At 38.5% G+C, this 26,229-nt stretch overlaps 1 protein-coding gene across 4 annotated transcripts in view; it reads left to right on the top strand.

The window, feature by feature from the left end:
* The window catches only part of CDYL2 (chromodomain Y like 2), a 177,781-nt gene that overhangs the window by 90,565 nt on the left and 60,987 nt on the right, over positions 1–26,229 (top strand). The gene's annotated exons all lie outside the window — the stretch shown is intronic.

The raw sequence follows: 26,229 nt of genomic DNA, 5'->3' as shown, positions 1-26,229 counted from the left end.
TTATGTTCTTTCTGGGGACATCAGGGATGGGGTCAAGTTGAGGAGTAGAGGCAATAGGAATGTTTCTTGAAATATTAGGCTTCAGATTTAATGAGTATTTGTTAAGCCCTCTTAGGGTCAGGGCTGTTGCTTTTTAAAACATTCAATCCTCAGAACAGCCACTTGAGAGATACTGTTATCCCTTCATTTCTGAAGAGGAAAGGGAGGCTCAGAGAAGTCAAGCAATTTGCTGAGGGTCACCCAGCAAGCAGCTTGAATTAAACCCCAGAGCTGTTAAGATCCACTGCTTTCTACTCTGCATCCCAGGTGTTCAGAGGAGGAGAGAGCTTTTTGGTATGGGAAAGCCAACTCACAAAATGTTAATAAAAATAGGACTTTCTATTAAACATTCAAAGTGGTCCCATCTTTGCCCCCGCCCAGGTGTGCACACAGGCGTGTCCGCCCACTTCCCCTCCACATTGTCAATGTCTGCTTTCCCGCATGAGAATTTGGACTGATTCAGAGATTCTGACATGAATGGTTCAAGATACAGGCTTTATAGTTTTCACAGAACCCATTGGGTGGTTCCTTCTGTGCTAAACGTGAAAAATCCTCACTTCCTGTTGGCCATCTGGTTTGTCCAGAAAGTTGTCTTCTTGGTAATGGCCCTGCTTCCATCAAACCCTCCCACTTCTTCTCCCATTAACACAGTCAAGCATGTAAGCATTGCGCAATTCATCAGTCTTTCAATAAAACCTTTACTTTCTGTTGGTATGTTTTGCCCTGTGTATTTGCATGTTGCAAAGGGACCATTGTTTCCATATTTACAGAAAGCAGCAGGCTGCAAATTAGTTTTAGTGACAGACTGAAGATAACCAGCTGTAGTTCAGGATGCAGATTGGTACTGGTACAAAAATATGTATTCACAAAACTAAAATTTCAAATTACTTCCTTCACATCTTGAAATAAATAGTGTGCTGGGTATGAGATACTCAGTGAAGAACTATTTCTGATTTTTAGCAAAACTGAAAATTAGCTTATTGAAAATCCTTCTTGGTGACTTAGCTTTTTAAAAATTTAAAACACAACTCTGTGTGCTTGTGTGTGTGTGCTTGTGTAAACAAATATTGTTTTCCCAGACTTTGTTTTCATACTGTTAATCAGTTTACATACATTTTTTTCCCTTTTCCACTTAACAAACCATATATTACAGTCATTTACTATTGGTTACATAGTCGTTGTAATTATAATGTTCCATGGCTTTGCATACACACACACACACACACACACACACACACACACACACACCAGTTTCACAATGAACATCTTCACACGTCTTGTTTTCTTGTTAAATTATGTCTGCAATCCCTGTTGAATTATGTCTTATGTTTCCTAGAATGGCATTACTTGGTCAAAAGACATGGGCATAACTTGGTATATATTGCCAGATGACTGCTAGAAGGGCTGTACCAGTTTATAATGCTGTGTATTTCCTTTAAAAATTAAATCAACCGTGGAAGAACATTTTTCCACGTACAGCAAGTTCTGTTTGAAGTGACTTAGGTGTCCCTAAAAATCACCATGCTATCCAGAATCATGCAATAAAAACCCACAGGGTTTATGGGAGAAGTGAGATTAAGGCACAAAGCTCAAAAACTTTGTCAGTGACACAGTCAAAAAAAGAAGGCAGCACAGTTTTGCACATGTTAAATGGTTAAGAAACACGTACCTACAACAATACATGTGACTGGAAGTTGGCCTGTGGAAGTGGGTTTGAGAAGGGCTGCAGCTGAAGAGTGGTTGTGAATTTGGAAGGAGGGTTGTCTGAATGGAGGAAAGTTGTGGATTGCTGTGGCTCATAACACACATGGTGAACTGAGGCGGCTGATGTGTGACGTGTGTGTGTGTGCGTGTGAGTGCACATTTTGTGTGGGTTTCTGCATTCACCTAGTGTTTCTGATGGGTGAAAACTGTGCACACGTGAACACGAAGTTTGCGTTATGTTCAAATTGTACCTTCATATCAATCGTACTGGAACAAATTTGTGTTTTCAAAACAAGTTATAAGCAGAACTCACTGTGCTTTTTCTTTTCTTTTTTTTTTTAAATTTATTTATTTATTTTTGGCTGCATTGGGTCTTTGTTGCTGCGTGCGGGGTTTCTCTAGTTGGGGCGGGGCGGGGCTACTCTTCATTGCGGTGTGTGGTTTTCTCATTGCGGTGGCTTCTCTTGTTGTGGAGCATGGGCTCTAGGTGTGCAGGCTTCAGTAGTTGTGGCACGCGGGCTCTAGAGCACAGGCTCAGTAGCTGTGGTGCATGGGCTTATTTGCTCCACGGCCTGTGGGATCTTCCCGGACCAGGGCTCGAACACGTGTCCCCTGCATTGGCAGGCGGATTCTCAACCACTGCGCCACCAGGGAAGTCCTCATTGTGCTTTTTCTATTTGTATTTCCTGTTGTTGGACTGGTGTCTTATGCTTCTGTTCAATTTGCAAACAGGAGCTGTGTTTCCAGAAGAGAGTTTTTATCTTTGTGTTTAAAAATAGGAATGTAGGTAGGTAATTGCCTCACTTTGCTTTATAATAAATAAGGATTGCATCAGTTTTACTTTGTAATACAGATTCCATCATTACCAGATTCCTGTCTGCTCTGTCTTCATACTTTGGAGCTGAGAAGAATTTGAACTACAAAATGAGCGTCTAGTGTTTTCCATTTATAAGTTTAAAAAGAAGACCATGCCTTTTATTTATTTGTTCATTTTTAAAAGGAGGTCTGACTACCAGCTAGTACTTATTGATGGCCTCTTGGGCACAGTGATGCCCTTTGTATTCTCAAGGGACAGGTTGAGTTTTCTCCTTGATGGAAATCTTCTCTGAGCCTCATCCTCAACATGGGATGGTGTTGGCTCCTCCTAAGGGAGTGATAAGGTTGTACCGAGATAATGGCTGTGACTTCTCTATTTCCTATTGGGTGAATGAGAGTTTCCTCCTATCCTTCCATCCCATGCTGGTTTTTCCGTTGACCTAACATCCTCTACAAGCTTCTCATGGGACACAGGGCAGGGAAGGGTGCCATCTTTGCCCCACCAATGAGGAGTTTGGCCCTCTGAGCCCTTCTGTTGGAAGAGGAACCATTTGCCTTGCTTTCTGGATAATTGTAAAGTGATCTAGACTCCCTCAGTACCCTGATGCCATATTGGAAGAGAAGACACTTGTGGTGTAAGAGACATCAGTGGTCTCTTACTGCAGTTTTCCCCATGAATGGCCATGAAACAATTGTGCCTTGTATTACAGCCCCCTTGAAGTACCAGCCCTGACCTGTGCCAGGGTTCAGATGAGCTTCGTTCCCCTAACTTAATGGGTCTGTCTTTCTGGAGGGCTAGATGTGGCCATTCTGTTACAAACAGAATAACCCATTTTGTACAAACATGCAATCTGTTAAAAATGAGGAAAGGATTATGACTTCAGTGTGGGCTTAGACATCAGAATGACACCACTAAAGCGTCTGGAGTTTGGTGAAGGCAACCTGGGGAAGCTTTGTGTTCTGGCCTCTTTGAGGCTACTTCTCTACCAGAGCATTTAACATCATAGAACCAGAAGGAAGTTTCCAGAAGTCTCCTTAAACAAGGATCATCTTGTTCAAGGTTTTTCACATTTATTTTTTATTGTCTGGAAATGTTCTTTTAGCTCCAAATGCGGTATCAGGCAGATCTCTGACCTCTCCCCAAGCAGAGTGGCTGGCTCTGGGTGGATGGACTTGGAAGGGGGGATGTTCACTGGCCACACTGCCCCGAGGTGACTTCTTGTGACGTGACACCTCCGTCCATTTGTAGGACTTGCCAGAACAGAGGCGGAAAGTCTCTGACTGCTGCAGCTCAGACCTCCACTTTATCTGGCAGGAAACGAGTCTGTAGGTGTGATTCATCCAGTGCCTTAGCCAGGCCGTCAAAGAGCCAGCCCTTCCTACACCCACCTCTGCTCCCCATGAATGAGACACAGTCCTCTGTCTGCCTCACTCTGATGAAGATGTTTGATTGCCCCGTCTGGGCAGTAGGCCAGGAAGCCTGCACCCCCAGCCCTTGTTTCCTCCTTTTCCTTCTTCCAGGTGGTCCCTGTCCATACCACAGACCTTCTCAACTTCATTCTTGTCCATATTTTCTGTAACCTAGAGCATTCTTGTCACCTGTGCTAATTACTTTTGTGTAGGAAGGGGAATGGTTTCCTCTGGGGCTGTCCCATGCTTCCAAGTTGATAATTCAGTATAACTAATTGTTTCTTGGTAGCCGGAGTCAAGCAGTGAATTCTTTCCAAACGTGTAGTGTTTGTCGTTATATGTTTATTGGTGATGTTATTGATCAGTATCTGCCTCCCCCACTAGACTGTATGCCCATGAGAGTAAGGACCACATTTGATTCTACTCACCATTGTACCTCTGGTGTCTACCATAGCGCCTGGCACGTGATAAGCACTCAATAAAGTGTTTGTTGAATGAATAAACGAGTTCCATATTTTGTATTAGCTCTGAGAGAATAGCTGTGGCTGCTTGGAGTGTTACATTGCAATGGTAGTAGTAATTTTATATGGTTAATCTAGAAATGATATGATGATACAGGGCAACCAGAACAGTCCCTAGAGGACCCCACGGGAAGGCCCTTTGGCCTGAGCCAGCACAGGGCGGCCAGGAGACCTGCCGTAGGGCAACTTGGATGGGTGGTCATTGACCCCTGGGCACCAGGTCTGGTCCATTGGACATTAGGGAAAGCCAGGGAGTGAGAGGAGTTCGGCAGCCGCAGCCCAGTCCGGAATCTGTGAAGCCCAGGTGCTCCATGTTTTCATTTACCAAACATTTATTGTTCACCTGCTACGTGACAAGCCTTTGGGTCCACAGTCGAAAGACATAGTCTTTACTTAGCAGCAAGGAGTTCATAATCTAGTTGGGGAAATAAATGAATTTTTAAAGCATAATGCTATATGCATGTGTTTTTCTGTGAATAAAAGAGTATAATGAAGATACTCAACTCGAATCCTACTCTCTGGATATAGCATTCACAGCCTTTCCTCCCTTTTTTCCCAGGTGTATGTATTCTGCATGTTTGAGATAATTCTATAAATAAGGTTTTCTATTTCTGTTAATATTTCCTTCTTATCTTTTTGTCTAAGGTTACATGTGTCGTACGTTACATGATTGAGCTAGTTCTCTAATATAATTTTATATCATGGTGTATCAGCTACAGACTTAGTGGCTGAAAAATAACAGTTTATCATTCTCATGATTCAGTGGGTGTGCTGGATGGTTCTCTGTTGGTGTCTGGGGCTTACTCATGCAGCTGGGATGGATGGTCCAAGGAGGCTTCACTCACCTTTCTGGCACAAGGTACTGGCAGCTGTCTGGGCACCTCTGGTCCTCTCATCCTCTGTAGGCTAGACCAGCTTCTTTACCTGGTGGTCTCAGGGCAGTGGACCAAGGAGGTGGAATTAGAAGCTACAGTGTCTCTTAAGGCTTATTTAGAGTTTGGAGTTGAATAATGTCACTTCTACCACATTGTGTTGGTTGAAGCAAGTCATAAGCCTACTCCAGATTCAAGGGTTGGAAAATACACTCCACCATTTGATAAGAAGAGAGGTGAAGTCCCGCTGCAAAGGGGGCGCACACAGAAAGATGTTACTTGTTATGGGCCATAACTGGAACAATTTAGGATTCCCTGAAGCTATGAAAATCATTGTTTTCCATTTAATATTTCATCACTTTTCCACATCATTAAAGCCTATTTGTAGATACAATTTTTAGAGCGTGCATGTTTCATTTTAACCTGTTAAGAGATTTACGTTTTAGTCTGCTTCCATGTATGCTGCAGTAGACATGTATGATGCTTTGCCAAGTTTTTGGAGTCCATGAGGAGGCATTACTGGGTCAGAGAGTATGGGTGTTTAAGGCTCTTAATACATATTGTAAAATTCCCTTTTGAACGTTGTGGTGCTTCACAATGGTACATCAAAGGGTCCATCCCCTTGTCAGCATTAAGCACTATTGATTTTCAAAAAAATCCTTTAATTTGATGGATAAAAACCAGCACCTCATTCTTGTTTTTGTTTACATTTTTCACTCATTAATTAAAGTGTTTTTACATATTTAGTAGCCATTTGTATATACCATCTGTGAAGAGTTTCTTCATGCCCTTTGCTCATTTATGTACCTTTCTTAATGATGTTCCTGAGATTTTCATGTGGTAATTATTTAAGCTTTTGTCTGAAATGTCTCTTGATTTTTTTCCATTTTACTGTGTGCCTTTTGATTTTGTTTCTATTTTTATATACAAATTTTTTCAGAGTGAAAAATTATTCTTTTTAAATATAGGGTATCTTTCAACTAACAATCAGATGGATCTCCACCTCCATTTTATTCTAGGTTTTCAGTTTTGTATGCAGCGGTGGTGGTGGTGGTGTGTGTGTCCTGCAGCTTTCTGACTCTCAGAACCATCTGGAATTAGATTTAAACAAACACTAAACTCTGATTCCTCTATTGTGAGGTGAGGGTCTGCTTCTCACCCCATTCCTATTTAATTATCCCACTTATCCAAGAATTCTTCCTTTTGGCACTAATTTTTGATGCCACTTTTTTTCCCTTTCAGATTCTATTTCCTAATATACTGAGGGTTGTTTCTGGGCTTCCTCTCTTATTCATTTGATTTTTTTTTCCTGCCCAAATACTGTACTCACAATGATTGTGGCTTTATATCGTGCTTTATTATATAATTGTGGAAGTACCTCCTCATTTTTCTTCTTTTTCAAAATCTCTTGACTATTTCTGTTTAATTCTTCCAGAGGTACTTGAGAATCATTTTGAACAGTTCTGAAAATGGACCCATTGGGATTTTGATTGTAACTGCATGATTTTTATCGATCAGTTGGTTGCAATCTGACATCTTTAATATATTAAGATTTCCCACCCAGAAACATTGTACATATAGCTCCATTCATTTGAGCCCTTTAAAATATCTCAGCAGAATTTTGTGGTTTTTCCTCTTACGGTTTCTCAATATTTCTTGTAAAAGTTAACCTCTGCGATTTAATCTTTTTGGTTGCTTTTCGGAATGGGCTCAGTTTTCCCGTTATATCTTCTAGCTGGTCGTTTAGGTTGTATAGGAAATGCATTAATTTAAAAATATTTTTATTGATTTAACAGTGGCACGGATACTATATAAATAGCTTGCACCGAGAGAAGTTAAACAGTGCAGAAGACTATTGAATAAAAATCAAAGATTCCCTTAGTGCCTCTTCCGTGATCCCACTCCCAGCCTGAGAGCCGAGCGTTGTTCAGAATTAGGCAACAGTTATAGACAATTAACGGTGAATTATTCTAGCCCTGTATCCATTTGCATATGTGTATTTTAACAGAAATGGAGTCATACTATTATATCAAAGCATATAGCTCTGTTTTAATTTCTTTAATCATTCTCCTTTGATAGATGATTACCTACGGTCTGCCTTGATTTCTTTTTCCCTTTAGAAACAGTTGTACAGTCAGGATAGATAACCCAGAGGACAAATTGCTGGGTCAAGGATTTGTGCAGTTTTTATTCCCAGTGGTTTAATGCAACAGAGTTTTATTTCTCACTCATGCTACATGAGGAAGGCGGGTTGGTGGGGGGTTCAGCTCCACCCAGCCCCTCAGGGGCTCAGGCTGATGACGGAGGCTTAACTCTCCTGCAGCTGCACCAAAAACAGGTTATGGCTTCCTTGGTGTTACGAGCATGGAGGAGACAGAGCCAGAAATGAAATGGTTTTTCTCCAGAGGGGACACACAATTCTTTTGCTCATGGTCCATTGGCCTGAACTAGTGTGATGTGACCCTAAACATAAATACTGTGTGTGTGCATTTAAAAAATTTTAAGATATCTATTATCTGTGCATTAAAAATTTTTACAGATTATCTATTAAATTACCCTAAAGGGTATACCAGTTTACATTCTGACCAAAGGCATATGTGGCTGTACATTTCCCCACACCCTTGCCAATGCATATTATCAGCCTTATATTTGCCAATCTTCTTCATTGTTTCATTGCTACTTTTGCTGATTAGTGATGAGATTGACCGTGCTTTTCCATGTTATATCTATATTTATTTCTTTGAATTTTTTATTCTGGTTCTTTGCCCATTTTTATTGTTTTAAATTTTTTGTTGTTGTTGATTTCACAGTTTTAAAAAATATGGTCTGGACATTAACCCTTTGTTATAAATGTCAGTATTTTGTCAATCTGTCATTTGTCTTTTTTAAAAATTTAATTTAATTTTTGGCTGCATTGGGTCTTCGTTGCTGTGTGCAGGCTTTCTCTAGTTGCGGCGAGTGGGGGCTACTCTTTTTTTTTTTTAGCCAGTGAGAGCAGACCCTTCACACCTATCCCTGCCCAGGTTCCTGGAACTGGTGGAGAAAATGGGACAGGCATGGGGTGTATGTGAGACGGCATTTCCCTAGGGCTATTTTTTTTTTAAAATAAATTTATTTATTTATTTATTTATTTTTGGCTGTGTTGGGTCTTCGTTTCTGTGCGAGGGCTTTCTCTAGGTGCGGCGAGCGGGGGCCACTCTTCATCATGGTGCATGGGCCTCTCACTATCGCGGCCTCTCGTTGCGGAACACAGGCACCAGACGTGCAGGCTCAGTAATTGTGGCTCACGGGCCCAGCTGCTCCGTGGCATGTGGGATCTTCCCAGACCAGGGCTCGAACCCATGTCCCCTGCATTGGCAGGCAGATTCTCAACCACTGCACCACCAGGGAAGCCCCAAGGGGGCTACTCTTCATTGCGGTGCATGGGCTTCTCATTGCGGTGGTTTCTCTTGTTGTGGAGCACGGGCTCTAGGCATGTGGGCTTCAGTAGTTGTGGCACGCGGGCTCAGTAGTTGTGGCTTGTGGGCTCTAGAGCACAGGCTCAGTAGTTGTGGTGCACGGGCTTAGTTGCTCCGTGGCAGGTGGGATCTTCCCAGACCAGGGCTTGAGCCTGTGTCCCCTGCATTGGCAGGCGGATTCTTAACCACTGCGCCACCAGGGAAGTGCCTGTCTTTTTTTTTTTTTTTTTTAATTGATGAACGTACGTTGACACATCATTGTCGCTCAAAGTCCATAGTTAACCTTAGGGTTCACTTTTGGGGTTGTACGTTCTGTGGGTTTGGAGACGTGTGTAATGACATGTATCCATCATTATAATACACAGAATAGTTTCACCCCCCTAAAAATCCTCTGTGCTACGCATGTTCATCCCTCTCTCCCCACCCCCTGGCAAACATGGATTATGGACCTAAATGTATATGTGAGGGTCTCTGTGGATGTGCACTCTTTCATTCCTGTTATAGGTAATTTGGGTTTTCACTTTCTTTGTTGTTATGTCTGGCTAGAGGTTTATCAATTTTACAGTTCTTTAAAAGAACCAGCTTTCGACTTCATTGATATTGTCTTTAATGTTAGTGTTTTTAATTTCATTTATTTCTGTTCCTACCTTTATTATTATTTTCTTCCTTCTGTTAGCTTTGAGTGTAATTTGCTCTTTGTTCTAGTTTCTTAAGGTGGAAGCTTAGATTATTTATTTTATTTTATTTTTATTATTAATATTTTTTTGGCCATGCCACACCACATGTGGGATCTTAGTTCCCTGACCAGGAATCAAACCGCTCCCCCTGCAGTGGAAGCCCAGAGTCTTCTGCCAGGGAAGTCCCAGATTATTTATTTTAGATCTTTCTTTTTTTTCTTATAACAGCATGTAATGCTATAAATTTCCCTCTGAACACTGTTTTACCTGCCTTCCACAAATTTTGATACATTGTATTCATGTAATTTTCATTTAGTTTAAAATATTTTATAATGTCTCTTGAGACTTCTTTCACCCATGGGGTAATTTAGAAGTGGATGGTTTAATTTCTAAATGATTAACTAAACTATATCTGAGATTTCCAGATATAGTTTAGTTCATTTGTAGTTTAATTTTGTTGCAGTCAGAGAACATAGTTTGCATGATTTTCATTCTTTTGAACTTTTTAAAGTTTGTTTTATGGCCTAGAGTATGGTAAATGTTCCATGTGCCCTTGAAAGGAATGTGTATTTTGTGTGAGATTTTTTATAAATGTCAGTTAGGTCGAGGTGATTCATAGTGTTTTTAAGGAATTTGGTATCCATACTGATTTCACCTTTTCTTGTTCTGTTAGTTACTGAGAGTAATACTGAACTCTCCAACTATAATGTGTATTTGTCTCATTCTTCCAGTTTTCTGTTTTTGCTTTGCATATTTGTAACTCTCTTTTTAAGTGCATAAATATTTTGTATTGTTGTATATTCTTGGAATATTGACTCTTTTATTGTTATGTAATGTTCCTGTTTGTCTTTAGTAGTATTCTTTGTTTGGAACTCTACTTTTTCTGATATTAATATAACTGCTGAAGCCTTATTATTGTTCCACAATATATGTTCCCATCATTTTACTTTTAACCTATGTCTTTAGATTGAAAGTAGATTACTTAGAAACAACATCACTTTTTAAAATCCAATTCAATATTGTCTTTTACTTTGATGTTTATACCCTTTACATTAATGTAATTATTTATATATTGATACTTGTATTAAAATGTTGCTGTTTTTTGTTTGCTTCATCTATTTTTTCATTTTTCTGCCGTCTGAGTTAAAAATTTCAAAAAAGTTCAGCATTTCTCATGATTCTTTTTTTGTCTCGGCAGTTATTTATATCTCTTGTTTAATTTTAAAACTAATTGCCCTAAAGTTTGCATTACATGTATTTACCCAGTTTACTTTTATATAACTTACATTGCTTCATTGTAGTTTAATGACCTGACAACAGTATGTTCCCATTTCCCTTCTGCCTTTGTTCTATTGTTGGCCTACATGTTACTTGTACGTATGCCGTGAACACACAACGCATTGCTGCTCTTTTTGCTTGAGATGGTCATTTAACTTTAGAGCAATTCAAGGTAAGGAAAAAAAGTTTTATTTTTACCTTCATTTATCCCACTTCCAGGGCTCTGTATTTCTTTGTGTAGATCCAAGTTTCTGTCTGGTTATCATATTCCTTCTATCTGAAGAACTTCCTTTAACATTTTGTGTAGAATAAGTCCGCTGGAGATTAATTCCCTTAGTTTTTGTCTGAGAAATTTTTCCTTTTTCTTTTTTGAAAGATATTTTTGCTGGACAAGTTCTTGCTTGACCATTTTTTTCTTTCATCACCTTTAAGATGTTATTTTACTGTGCTGTCATGCGTGGTTTTTGATAAGGAGTCTGATGTAATGCTTATTTTTGTCCCTAGATATGAAATGCATCTTCTTTTCTCTGACTGACTGCAAGATTTTCTGTTTGTATTTTGTTTTCTGCAGTTTCAGTATGATATGAGTTAGTATATTGCATTGTATTATATTGTTTTCTTTCGCGGGAGGAGTATTTATCAGTGTTTTCAGTGTTTTCTGAGCTGTTGGATTAGTGTTTTGGTACTGTCATCAATTTTGAAAATTTTTGGCTATTCAGTTTTCAAATATTTCTTCTGCCTATTCTCCCTTTCTTTTCCCTCTGGGATTCCACTGACATGTATGTCAGACTATTTGATATCATTCTACAGCTCTTAGATGCCCTGTTTTTTTCCTGCTTTTTTTCTCTGTGTTTCAATTTGGTTTAGTTTCTATTGACCTACCTTGAAGTTTTCTGATTTTCTTCCTCAGCTATGTCGAGTCTACTGATCAGTCTGTCTCTTGAAATTCTCATATTTCTTATTATGTTGTTGATTTCTAGCATTTTTGCTTGATTATTTCTTATCATTTCCTTCTTTCCACTGAGTTTTTCTCTCTGATCTTGCATTGTTCATCTTCTCCATTAGAGCTGGTGTCCAGTGGCGTCTGCTCAAGGTCAATATCAAATTCAGTCTCTCTCTGCAAGCATCTGAGATTTTGGGCTAGTTGTTTTCCCCTCAGTATCTGTTCTGTGGTGAGTTCTAGGCAAGTCATGAACATGAGTTTGTCTGGACTTTTGTTATTCTTGTTCTTACTCTTTAAAGCAGGGAGCAGTTGTTTTCCAGCTCTACAACCTAAGCAGAAACTGGAAGCCTAGTACATAGAGTTTTCTTCTCTGTCATTTTCTTGTTGATTCAGAATTTTATTAGAATAAATTTTGAAATTATGGATTGTGTGATTTTTGTTATGTTTTCTAATGTATTGAGATTTAACTGAAGTGTAATATGTCATTGTTTTTGTGAATACTTGATGCATATTTGAAGAGAATGTGTAGCTTCATTTTGGAGCAATGTTGATAGTGAATTATTTATATTTATTTTATTGTTAAGCATTTGCTAAACTTTGTAAGTTCTGGTCAAGTCAAATTTTTTTATGTTAATTATCTCACATTTTCTAGACATACAAGATATATAATCATATTATCTAATATAGTGATGATTTGTCTTCTGTTTCTATATTCATGTCTCCTTTTCTTGTTTTGTATTTTCATATGTTGCTCTGTCACCCAAAATAGTTCAATAGCGAAATAATTGTAATATTTTGTTTTGATCTTGACATCAGTGTAAGTGCTTATTAAATTTTACTCTTAGAATTGGTGCAGTCTTCCAGTTTGATATTGCTTTTCTTTGTCATATATATTTTAGTCCCTTTTTTGTGGGGAGAGGTGGTCTGGAATGAATTTAAAATTTGGGTAATTAACTTTTCAGCATCTGTTAAGATCATCTCATTTTTTTCTTCTTTGACCAATTAATGTGGAACTTCCTCTTAGTAGACTTTTAAATTTAACCGTTCTGTCACTTTGAGATATTTTATCCTTTAAATATATTACTCCTGTTTTTTAGTTCTATATAAAATGCTTATATCATATTGATCAGTGAAATTGTTATATATATTTTATTGTTATGCTGTCTTTTATAAGTTTTCATGAAGGCAATGATAGATTTGTTCAGTGGATTTGAAAGCATTCCATTTTTTCTCTCTGCACTAAAATCATTTCTGTACTGTGGGAACTACCTATTTCTTAAACATTGGTAAGATTCCTGGGTAAACCTATTTTAGGGTAGAACCTTTTCTTAAAAAATTATTTAATAACTATCCATTTTTTCCTAGGGTTGTTATTCTGTTCAGATGTTTAACTTTAATAACTATATCTGCTTCTTTCCTGGTTATTGGTCTGTTTATACTTTCATCTTCTGAGTCATTTTTGCTAATGCATATATTATTTCATAATAAGCATTTCACCTGTTTTCAAACTTTTCAGCATGTTAGAAGACATGGTATTATATGCATTTATTTTACATCTGTTATATTCTCATTTCATTTATGATTCATTTTATTTGTATTTTCTCTATTTTTCCTTCAATGGGATTTACCAGAAATTTATCTGTTTTATTGCCTTGCCTCAAAAATCAGTTCTTGTAATGTGCTGTTTTGATTCCCTTCTGATTTCCTTTACTGTATATTTTTCAGATATTTTCTTAGTGGTTCTATGAGATTTACCATTAACATCCTAAGTGTGTAGCAGTCTATTGGATTGGTATTAGTGCAGCTTCAATATCGTACAAAACTCTGCTTGTATATAAACTCTGCTTCCCTTTCCCCCATTTATGATGTTATTATCACAGATTACATCTTTATATATTCTATACTCATCAATATACATTTATAATTATTGCTTTATGCATTTGTCTTTTATGTCATACAGGAAACGTACAGAAGTAGTTGCGCATCAGAAATACAGTAGTGCTGGCTTTTATATTACCTATGTGCTTATCATTTCTGGAGTTCTTTAATCTTCATGTTGCTTCAAGTTATTATGTTGTATCCTTTCATTTCAGCCTAAAGGACTCCCTTTAGCATTTCCTGTAAAGCAAGTTTCCTAATAATATTATTACCTGAGTTTCTGTTTACCTGGGAATATCATAATTTCTCCTTCATTTTTAAAGGGTAGTTTTGCCAGATGTAGAATTTTTTCACCAGGTTTTAAAAATTGAATGATTTACAATGATTCAGGTTTACAGCAAAGTGATTCAATTATTTATTCAATATATGTATATATATATTCTTTTTCAGATTCTTTTCCATTATAGGTTATTACAAGATACTGAATATAGTTCCCTGTGCTATACAGTAGGTCCTTGTTGTTTATCTGTTTTATATATGGTAGTGTGTATATGTTAATCCCAAACTCCTAATTTATCCCTCCCTCCCTTTCCCTTTTGGTAACCATAAGTTTTTCTATGTCTATTTCTGTTTTGTAAATAAGTTCATTTGTATCATTTTTTTAGATTCCACATATAAGTGATATCATATATTTGTCTTTCTCTGTCTGACTTACTTAGTACAATAATCTCTAGGTCCATCCATCTTCCTGCAAATGGCAATATTTCATTCTTTTTTATGGCTGAGTAATAATCCATTGTATATATATATATATATATACCACGTCTTCTTTATCCATTTATGTGCTGATGGGCACTTAGGTTGCTTCCATACCTTGGCAATTGAAAATAATGCTGCTGTGAACATTGGGGTGCATGTATATTCAGATGTAAATTTTTGGTTGACAGTTTTGTCTTTTAGCACTTTAAACGTGTGATTCCACTGCCTTCTGGCCTCCATGGTTTCTGATTGGAAATTGACTGTTAATCCTATTGAGGATCCCTTGTATGTGATGAATCATTTGCTTGCTGCTTTTAAGATCCTCTCTTTGAGTTTGTCTTTCAGTTGTTTGATTGTAATGTATCTCAATGTTGACCTCTTTGAGCTTATCCTATTTTGAGTTTGTTGAGCCTCTCGAATATGTACACTTATATCTTTTATCAAATTTGGACGATTTTGGCCATTATTTCTTTAAATATTCTTTCTGCCCCTTTCTCTTTTTCCTTTTCTTCCAGAACTCCTATTATGTGTGTATGTTATTACTCTTGACAGTGTCCCACAGGTCTCTTGGGCTCTGTTTATTTTCCTTTATTTTGTACTTTCTGCTTCTCAGACTGGATCATTTTAATTGAACTATCTTCAAATTTGCCGATTCTTTCTTCTGCCTTTTCACATCTTTTATTGAAACTCTCTTGTGAATTTTTCATATATGTTATTGTGCTTTTTGTCTCCCAGATTTCTTTTGTTCCTTTTCATAATTTTCATTGCTTTATTGATGTTTTCTATTTGTTGAGACATTGTTGTCCTGGCTTACTTTAACTCTTTTTCCATGGTTTTCTCTAGCCCTTTGAGAATACTTAAGACAGTTAATTCAAAGCCTTTGTCTAGTAAGTCCAACGTCTTTCCTTCCTTAGGGGAAATTTCTGTTAATTTCTTCTGTGAATGGGCCATATTTCTTGTTTCTTTGAATGTTTCATAATTTCTTATTGAAGACTGGACAGTTTGAATATTATAATGTGGTAACTCTGGAAATTAGACTTTCCCCCCTTGTCAGGGTTTATTCTTATTGCTTGTTGTGGACTGTTGCTGTTTGTTTAGAGGCTTTTCTAAACTATTTTTAAAGTCTGTACTCTTTGTCATGTATGGTCTATGAACTCTCTGTTCCTTTAGCTTGTGTTAAGCTGGTTGTGACAGATTTCCTTGCATGCCAGGAGAAATAAATAAGGAAGTAAAGAATAGAAATAAAGGAAGGAAGAGAGGGAGGGAGGAAGGAAGGAAGGAAGGAAGCAAGCCTCCCTCGGGCTTTTCAGATTGGCTCTGTGTTGGGACATTCCTGCAATGCTTAGCCAGGGCATTTACAAGTCTGCCTTAGTCTTCACTTCCTGCATGCACTAAGTTTAGAGATCAGCCAGAGGGGAAAGTTTTAGGACCATCTTTTCTGGGCATGCATCCTGCCTTGGGCATGTATGTAGCTTTTTTAAATCCCCGAATTTCCCAAGGAAACTCTTCATCTTCTCTTCCCAGGCTTTTGGTGCATCTATTGTTTTTCTCACCTGTACTCTTTTGTCCCATTTGGCAGCAGATTGTGCATTTGCATACATTGTTTTGAAAGAATGACTCTGCATAGCTATTTTCCAACCTAAGTAAGTTTTGAGCAATACAAAAACAAGTGCTTATGTCATTCCTCAGGTAGCCCCTAGACAAGTTAGAACAAACACAGTTCTTTGAGGATAAGGATTGCTTTTCTTCCTCCAGAACCAAGGACCGTGGTTCCATACTGGGGATGTGGGCTGCTTTATTCAAGACTGCTACTGAGCTGGGGAGTGGGTAGGGCAAGACTAAGTAAAAATGACAAAAAGCTTTCCTACTGTTTTTGAGCTGTGTTTTTCTTGATTCAGCCTTCAGTTTGGTTGCTACAAACCTTGTTTTCCAGAATTCTAAAACAGTTGATTCTGACGTTTTTGCTTGATTTTTCAGTGTTTCTGTGGAGAAACAAACCCTTGGAGCTGCCTACTCTGCCATTTTTGCTCTTTATTTCAAAAATCAGTTTTTGAATGTCAATGAGTTCAGCTTTTTTACATTTTCTAGTTTGTTAATTTCTGCTTTGATATTTATTCTTTCCTCTTTCTGCCCAAGAGTGTTTGTTTTCTTTTACTGCTTACTGAGGGTAGATGTTTTAACTTCTTCCTTCCATCTTTATTTCTGCCTCCCAACTATTCGACTATATGTGTACGCATTTTTTGATTAAAAAAAAACGTTATTGTAGTTTTTTCTTAGCTCTTTATTTGATGGTTACTTAGGGTCCTTTGTTCATTTATAAGTGGTTGGGATTTATTTTAAAATTGTGTTATCTAGTATTATAGTACTGTATGTATTTAGAGATCACAGTCTGTAAAATATCTTCTTTTTTGGCATTCATTAGGGATTTTTTTCCTCTTACATTTTCGTATTTAATCAATTTTTATAAGTGTTCCATGGATGATTTTCTTGAAATTTTGTAGAGTTTATTTTCTTTACAGATTATGCAGTTAAAAGTTTGTGTTCATACAAATATGTGTAATATTTACTTGAGCAACCATCATATTTATATGTCAGATTCTTTATATCCATATTTTTCATCGCTCGATCTGTCTCAGTCTGAAAGTATTGAGTTTAAGTCTCCAGTTCAAATTGTTTCTACCAATTTTCTGTTGAATTTTTAAAAGTTATTTTGGGGTCTGTTATTTGATACAGAAAAGTTCATAACTATTATGTATTTAGTGAGTATTTTTTAATTAAAAAAACTTCCTTTCCTATTTAATGCATTTTTGCTCCTCAAATTTTACTTTGATATTCTTTACAAAATTTCATCCTGCCTGATATAGTTTTGTTCTTTCTTTTATTTTTTATTACTAAGCGAATAAGTATATAATGAGTACTTGGAATTGTTAGGTTTTATGATTGTTGTTCCCATTATTCATATGCTTTTTTTTAAGTTTTCACGTAACCTGCAATTGTACATTAAAAACTTGAAATAATTATGGATTTTCAGAAGAGTTATACAGTACAAAGTTTCCATATACCCCTTAACCAGTATTTACATCTTACACCATGTACATTTATAAAAACTAAGAAATTAACATTGGTGCTACACTGTAAACTCACCTACAGACTTTATTAGGATTTCACCAGTGTTTCCATGAACATCCTTTTCTGTTTCAGGATCCAGTCCAGGATACCACATTGCATTTAGTTACTGCTTTTCCTCAGTCACCTCCAATCTAAGGCCATATCTTGGTCTCCTTGTAGTTTGTGACCTTGATACTTTTCCAGTGTACTGGTCAAGTATTTTGTAGACTGTCCTTCAGTTTGGGTTTGTCTGATGTGTAATCAATAGGTTATGGATTTGGGGGATTATACCACAAAGGGGAAGTGCACTTCTCAGTGAATCAGATCAGAATATACATGGCAGCAACACGATTTATGCAGGTGATGTAACCTTGATCACTGGTGTGGGCCAGGGTTCTGCACCGTACAGGTACTCTTTTTTTCCTTTGCATACTCTGTTTGTTAGAAAGGGGTCATTAAGTCCAGTCACTTAAGGGGAGAGGAATTAAGCTGCACCTCCTAAAGGGAAGAGGATCAATTGGTGGGCATCTGTTAAAACTACCATGATAGTTCATAAATATGTCGGGGGAGATATTTTCAGGCTATGCAAATATCCTATTTCTCTTTAAAGTTTTACCAACTAGTTTTAGCATCCATCTGTGGCTCTTTTCTGTAGCAGTTATTACTGTGGTGCTCTAATGGTGATTTTTCTATTTCTCTTATTCTTTTTACATTTATCATTTGGAATTCAGCTATAAGGAATATTTGTCCCTTCTCCCATTTGTTTATTTATTCCAGAGTCAGCAAGCTTTTTCTGCAATGGACCATATAGCAAATATTTTAGTTTTTGTGGACCATACAGTCTCTGTTACACAACTAACTCTGATAGCGTGAAGCACCATAGATGAGACATAAATGAATGGGCGTGGTGTGTTCCAATGAATCTTTATTCTTAAAAACAGACACTGGGCCAGATTTGGCCTGCAGGCCAACTTCTGATAATTAATTCATTTATTTATATCAGGTGAACTCATGGGTATTTATTTTATTCTTTAGGTTATACATGTAGTACTATCACTATTTCTTTTCTTTTTTAAAAAATTTATTTATTTATTTATTTTTGGCTGTGTTGGATCTTTGTTTCTGTGCGAGGGCTTTCTCTAGTTGCGGCAAGCGGGGGCCACTCTTCATCACAGTGTGCGGGCCTCTCACTATCGTGGCCTCTCTTGTTGCGGAGCACAGGCTCCAGATGCGCAGGCTCAGTAGTTGTGGCTCACGGGCCCAGTTGCTCCGCGGCATGTGGGATCTTCCCAGACCAGGGCTCGAACCCATGTCCCCTGCATTAGCAGGCAGATCCTCAACCACTGAGCCACCAGGGAAGCCCACTATTTATTTTCTTTTTCAAATTATTCCAGCTTTGGCCACTGGGAGCTCTTTCAGTTGGCTCCTTTGGCATTCCCCTGCCATCATTTGGGGTTGATTGATTGATTGAACATTTCTTATTTTCTGGCATTATAAGATCCTCCAGGCTCATTTTTTTAGTGGGTTAGTTTATGTTTTGTCCTTTAACAAACGAAATGTCTTCCTCCTTCCTTCTCAACTGAAGGTCCACTTGACTGGTTTTAGAATTCTTAAGTTTACAATATTTATGTTTTCAACTTCTGTACCATTTTGGATGAGGGAAGGTTGGGGTGTGAGGTGGGGAGTTTAATTTTTTGAAATTAAGTTTCGCAAGAATAGAAATAAAGTTGATTTATTCTCAACCTTTGCTTCCCCCATCAGAGATCTTTTTTTTTTTAATTTTATTTATTTACCTATGGTTCATTTATGGCTGTGTTGGGTCTTCGTTTCTGTGTGAGGTCTTTCTCTAGTTGTGGCGAGCGGGGGCCACTCTTCATCGCGGTGCGTGGGCCTCTCACTATCGCGGCCTCTCTTGTTGCGGAGCACAGGCTCCAGACGCGCAGGCTCAGTAGTTGTGGCTCACGGGCCCAGTTGCTCCGTGGCATGTGGGATCCTCCCAGACCAGGGCTCGAACCCATGTCCCCTGCATTGGCAGGCAGATTCTCAACCACTGCGCCACCAGGGAAGCCCCAGAGATCTTTTTTTGACCTACAGACTCAAGATACAGAGATCTCTTCTGTTATGCCTTATTAATGTTCTTGTCCCATTTTGATTTTTTTCCCTTTGTTAGACATATATTGCTTGGGTCTCTGTTAACCCTCCTGGATGCCTACACTCATTTTCCTTAACGTTTTCTTTAAAAACCTCTGTGTCCTTTTCTTCTGCATTCTTGGAGAGCTCTTCAAGTATGTCGTATACATCACTGATTTCATTTTCTGCATGTTGGCTCTGTCCTTTTCTGGTTCCAATAGGAATTTTATTTCTTTGCCTGTGGTTTTTTTTTTTTTTCTTTTTCTTTTTCCCCCTTTGGTTTCCTTTTATCCTTTCTTATGTAAATGGGTGTTCTTTCAATTCAGTTCCCTACTCAACCTATTTATTTCATTTCATCATTTATCTTTTTTTCCTCTCTCTATCTTTTAAAAACAGAGGCCATATTTTCTGTAGTCTTTGAAAACATGACACAAATGCTATCCAAAAATGTATAGTAGTACTTTTCTTAGTAGGATATTATTGAGAATTTTAGTTATGATCGTGTTCTGATGTGTTTTAGAAGTTTTTTTTTTTTCCATTTCTAAATTTATTGATTTGAGTCCTCTTCCTCTTTTTCTTGATGAGTCTGGTTAATGGTTTATCAATTTTGTTTATCTTCTCAAAGAACCAGCTTTTAGTTTTATTGATTTTTGCTGTTGTTTTCTTTGTTTCTATTTCATCTATTTCTGCTCTGATCTTTATGATTTCTTTCCTTCTACTAACTTTGGGTTTTGTTTCTTCTTCTTTCTCTAGTTCCTTTAGGTGTAAGGTTAGATCATTTATTTGAGATTTTTCTTGTTTCTTTAGGTAGACTTGTATTGCTATAAACTTCCCTCTTAGAACTGCTTTTGCTGCATCCCATAGGCTTTGGATCATTGTGTTTTTGTTGTCATTTGTCTCTAGGTATTTTTTGATTTCCTCTTTGATTTCTTCAGTGATCTCTTGGTTATTTAGTAACGTATTGTTTAGCTGCCATGTGTTTGTGTTTTTTAGGGGTTTTTTTTTCCCTGTAATTGATTTCTAATCTCATAGCCTTGTAGTCAGAAAAGATGCTTGATATGATTTCAATTTTTTAAAGTTTACTGAGGCTTGATTTGTGACCCAAGATGTGATCTATCCTGGAGAATGTTCCATGTGCACTTGAGAAGAAAGTGTAATCTGCTGTTTTTGGACAGAATGTCCTGTAAATATCAATCAAATCTATCTGGTCTATTGTGTCATTTAAAACTTGTGTTTCCTTATTAATTTTCTGTTTGGATGATCTGTCCATTGGTGTAAGGGAGGTGTTAAAGTCCCCCACTATTATTGTGTTACTGTCGATTTCCTCTTTTATAGCTGTTAGCAGTTGCCTTATGTATTGAGGTGCTCCTATGTTGGGTGCATATATATTTATAATTGTTATATCTTCTTATTGGATTGATCCCTTGATCATTATGCAGTGTCCTTCCTCGTCTGTTGTAACATTCTTTATTTTAAAGTCTATTTTATCTGATAGGAGTATTGCTACTCCAGCTTTCCTTTGATTTCCATTTGCATGGAATATCTTTTTCCATCCCCTCACTTTCTGTCTGTATGTGTCCCTAGGTCTGAAGTGGTTCTCTTGTAGACAGCATATATATATGGGTCTTGTTTTTGTATCCATTCAGCAAGCCTGTGTCTTCTGCTTGGAGCATTTAATCCATTCATGTTTAAGGTAATTATCAAAATGTATGTTACTGTTACCATTTTCTTAATTGTTATGGGTTTGTTTTTGTAGGTCCTTTTCTTCTCTTGTGTTTCCCACTTAGAGAAGTTCCTTTAGCACTTGTTGTAGAGCTGGTTTGGTGGTGCTGAATTCTTTTAGCTTTTGTTTGTCTGTAAAGCTTTTGATTTCTCTGTCGAATCTGAATGAGATCCTTGGCAGGTAGAGTAATCTTGGTTGTAGGTTCTTCCCTTTCATCACTTTAAATATATCATGCCACTCCCTTCTGGCTTGTTAGAGTTTCTGTTGAGAAATCAGCTGTTAACCTTATGGGAGTTCCCTTGTATGTTATTTGTCGTTTTTCCCTTGCTGCTTTCAGTAATTTCTCTTTGTCTTTAATTTTTGTCAATTTGATTACTATGTGTCTCGGCATGTTTCTCCTTGGGTTTATCCTGCCTGGGACTCTCTGCGCTTCCTGGACTTAGGTGGCTATTTCCTCTCCCATGTTAGGGAAGTTTTCAACTATAATCTCTTCAAATATTTTCTCGGGTCCTTTCTCTCTCTCTTCTCCTTCTGGGACCCCTATAATGCAAATGTTGTTGCATTTAATGTTGTCCCAGAGGTCTCTTAGGCTGTCTTCATTTCCTTTCATTCTTTTTTCTTTATTCTGTCCTGTGGCAGTGAATTCCACTATTCTGTCTTCCAAGTCACTTATCTGTTCTTCTGCCTCAGTTATTCTGCTCCTGATTCCTTCTAGTGTATTTTTCATTTCAGTTATTGTATTGTTCATCTCTGTTTGTTTGTTCTTTAATTCTTCTAGGTGTTTGTTCTTTAATTCTTCTAGGTCTTTGTTAAACATTTCTTTCATCTTCTCGATCTTTGCCTCCATTCTTTTTCCGAGGTCCTGTATCATCTTCACTATTATTATTCTGAATTCTTTTTCTGGAAGGTTGCCTATCTCCACTTCATTTAGTTGTTTTTCTGGGGTTTTATCTTGTTCCTTCATCTGGTACATAGCCCTCTGCCTTTTCACTTGTCTATCTTTCTGTGAATGTGGTTTTTGTTCCACAGGCTGCAGGATTGTAGTTCTTGCTTCTGCTCTGTTTTAGAAGATTTTATAAATGCGTTACCAGTTTTTGTCTGTGTGCTCTTGATCAAAGAGAGGTCTCTCTGGTTTAGTGTTTTCCAACAGAGTGGGTGTGGGAGTTCCTCTTGGTCCCCTCCTCACTTGGATACTGCTGTGTTCCCCATTCAGACCCTCACCCAGATGCTGGCTTGAACTGCACGGCTCTGAGCCGAATTTCTTGGTCTGCCAGCTGTTTCCTTAGTATATTGTAGTTTGGCTGGACTGAGCGGGACATGCCACCTCTTCTTACTGCCTTCTTCTCTGACTAGATAATCTGAAGCAACCACCATCTTCTAGCCCTGAAACAGTCCATACCTGGTTGTCCCCAGAACTTGTCACGTCTTTACTCTTCCTGAGAACTTCGTACCCCAAGTCGTAAAGATGGGAACCTGTGCCTCTCTACCTCCAAGGAAGCTGTCCCAGGATGTTGAAAGGATGCAGAAAGAGAGGTCCTTGTGGGTGTGGGGTTTGAGGTCCAGGATCTGGGGAATGTCCAAGGATGGCTGCTCTGGTGTATGTGTGGGCAGATGGCAGTTGTGGACATCATCTTCCTTTATTCCTTTTTGGCCTTGTTCTTCACATTCAGAGGTTAAGACATGTACTAGTAACCCAAAGTTTCTCATCCAACGCCATCTGGTGTGAGGGGGCTTCCTTGCAGAGTCTGGAAAATCTTCGTTGGTGATCCTGGATTCCTGAGCTATTGTCATTTTATATACTCTTTTGGTTTGATGGGAAGCTGGGATAGGGAATATGACTGATGATTAGTCTGTTTCCCTTTGAACCGATGGAGAATTGGAGCAGGAGAGGAGGGAGGCCCACATGGCATGCTGGGGGACCCCAGGAGAGTCAAGCTCAGGAGGCTACTTTTTTTTTTAATTGAAGTATAGTTGATTTACAATGTTGTGTTAGTTTCAGGTGTACAACAAAGTGATTCAGTTATACATACATATATATATCTATTCTTTTTCAGATTCTTTTCCATTATAGGTTATTACAAGATATTGAATGTAGTTCCTTGTGCTATATAGTAGGACCTTGTTGTTTATCTATTTTATAAATAGTGGTGTGTATCTGCTAATGCCAGACTCCTCATTTATCCCTCCCTCCCCTTTCCCCTTTGGTAACCATAAGTTTGTTTTTTATGTCTGAGTCTGTTTCCATTTTCTAAATAAGTTTGTATTATTGTTTTTAGATTCCACATATAGGTGATACTATATGATATTTGTCTTTCTCTGTGTGACTTACTTCACTTAGTATGATAGGTGAAGTCCATCCATGTTGCTGCAAATGGCATTATTTCATTTTTTATGGCTGAGTAATATTCCATTATATATATTATATACCAACATATATATATATTATATACCAACATATATATATATATATATATATATATATATATATATATATATATATATATATATATACCACATCTTCTTTATCCATTCATCTGTTGATGGACATTTGTTTCCATGTCTTGGCTATTGTAAATAGTGCAGCTATGAATATTGGGGTGCATGTATCTTTTTGAATTAGAGTTTTCTTTGAGAGGCCACTTTTAAGCCATGTAAAGATGCTGTAGGTTTTCTGTGACCTGGCAGGAGTTGGGGGGAGCATGAGAAGTTGCACATACGCCATCAGCCTCAGTCAGGTTGGGCTCACTGAGCAAGAGTGGGGAGTGGATATGGTGGCATCATTGAAAGCATGGGGTCTGGAGCCAAGATGTACCAGACCAAGTCTTAGCTCTCTGCTGCTTGTCAGAGGTGGGGTCTTGGCCGAGGTCCTTAATCCCTGGGCGCCTCAGTTTTGTCCTTTATAAAAAAGAGAATAAAGTTACCTACGTTGTTCAGCTATTCTGAAGATTAAATGAGTTAATATGTATAATATTACATGACTGTGTAGGGATCACATAGGACAGTGGCTGGCATTTGGTAAATGCTGAGTGAATGTTAGGTGGTGGTGGTGGTATTGGGTCACCTGCCAGTGAACAGCTGAGGAGGCTATCCGGCTGCCTGGAGTGGCCTCTCTCTGGTCCACATTTTCTCCATCTCCGAAGGTCCCATCCCTTCTCAGAGGAACCTCCCTTTTCATCCAATTTGAAGTAGCCATTCTTTGTCACAGCCCCTTTCTCTTCACCGTCAGAGCACTTTTCATAATTGTTATCACCTGTGACTTCGTGCTCCCTCATTGAAGCACTGTGTCCCCACCAGCCTGTGGGAGCCATGCTGGCGGTCTGTGGGTTCACCATGGCCTGTGGTGCCTTGCGTACGGACACACATTACAGTGTTGGATGAAGGACTTCGTGAAGCCGTTTCCTTCTTCCGTGCTTGTGGCCCACATGCTTGGCACCTTGCTTGCCCGGTTCTGGTGGCTTCCCACTGGTGAGGTGTAGCCAGGTGGCCAAGAACTTGGGCCGAGGAGTCAGACGAACTAAGGTTCCAATCTTGGCTAACCACCTACTGACTGTGTGATGGAGGGAAACTTACCTAGCTTCTCTGAGCCTCAACTTCCTCACCTGTCAGTGGTGAGAATACTGCCCAGTGGAAAGCTTATCAGTTCTTAACACAGTTCCTGGAACTTAGCATGTACCACTAAAGGTGATTGTCGTCATCCTTATTCCTAACGAGACAGCCATCCACTTGTCATCGTGGCACTGGTAATAATTGCCTCAGAATTTCCTTGCCCCCACCTGCAGTAGAGTAGCATCTTGTGTTAGCGGGGATCACAGAGAGAACATGTTAATTAATGCTTTGGTTGAACTCAAAGGAATCATTCAGGGCCTCAGATTGCTTACCTTTGAATAGAGAAGGTGGCAGGTGTGTGAGCACATGCTTTTTTAATATCATTCACGCATTCCTAGGTAACTACAGGGGAAGGGAATTGAGCATTGTTTCCATTTGGAGGGCCTGAGCCTCAGGTAGTGCACGAGGCCTGTGCAGGTAGCGTGGGCGCGGGACATCAAGAGCAGAGCTGCTAGCACCTGGGGGCTCAGGTCTCTGTTTTCAACAGGTGTGAGGAGTTGAGGACAGTGGCGGAGGTTGGGGGAACTTAAGGGAAAGACAGGATTTCCAGACAGAGAATGTTGCAGTCATTTAACATTCAAATCCTAAATAATGTAGGCTTTTGTTATCAACAGAACAGATTAGAGTTCTGGTTCTATTTGAGGATCTCCCGAGAAGAAGAGGAAAAGAGGTCAGAAAACCTGTACAGGATGTAAAGAAGGAGATTAGGTCCCAGGAGATGGCGCATTCAAAGTCTGATGGGGTTGTTTGGGAGCCAGCTCTCCTCTGATCTCCTTGTGGGCATTTTCGTCTTTCAGAAAAAGCAGTTGTTTTTCTGAACCTGAAAAAAACCCTGTTTTTTACAAAGGTTTAAACGATAGAAGAAATCATGTATATAAAATCACTTTGTCACCTGAAGTTTTATATTTCTCAGAGCAATTCCCCTCATCTCCTCGTAGTGCTTTGTGGTGTTCAAGACACTTTACTTTCTCAATCACACCTTATTCCTTTTAGTTCTCCCAACAACCTTGCAGGAAGCTGCTATTATTATTATTATTATTACTATTTCTGTTTGACAGATGGGGACACTGAGTCCCAGAGAGGCTGGGCAACTTGCCCAGGGTCAATGTGAATAGAAAGTAGAAGAGCCAATAGTTTTTCCCCTCCATGTCAGGCCATTAATAATCCTGTTAATACTGTTCATTGTTGGTATTGGGTTAATTTAAGTAGAAATGACTGTCAAGCCACCCAGTGGCTTTCTGGATGGGACCAGAGGTGGAAGCAGTGGCCTTTCTGTCCCTCATAAAGCCACTTGTGACTCAATCCTC

The sequence above is a fragment of the Balaenoptera musculus genome, chromosome 19 (assembly GCF_009873245.2).
Source record: "Balaenoptera musculus isolate JJ_BM4_2016_0621 chromosome 19, mBalMus1.pri.v3, whole genome shotgun sequence".
NCBI classification, from domain to species: domain Eukaryota; kingdom Metazoa; phylum Chordata; class Mammalia; order Artiodactyla; family Balaenopteridae; genus Balaenoptera; species Balaenoptera musculus.
The sequence above is the reverse complement of the archived record's forward strand: the minus strand, read 5'-3'. Positions and strand labels throughout refer to the sequence as shown.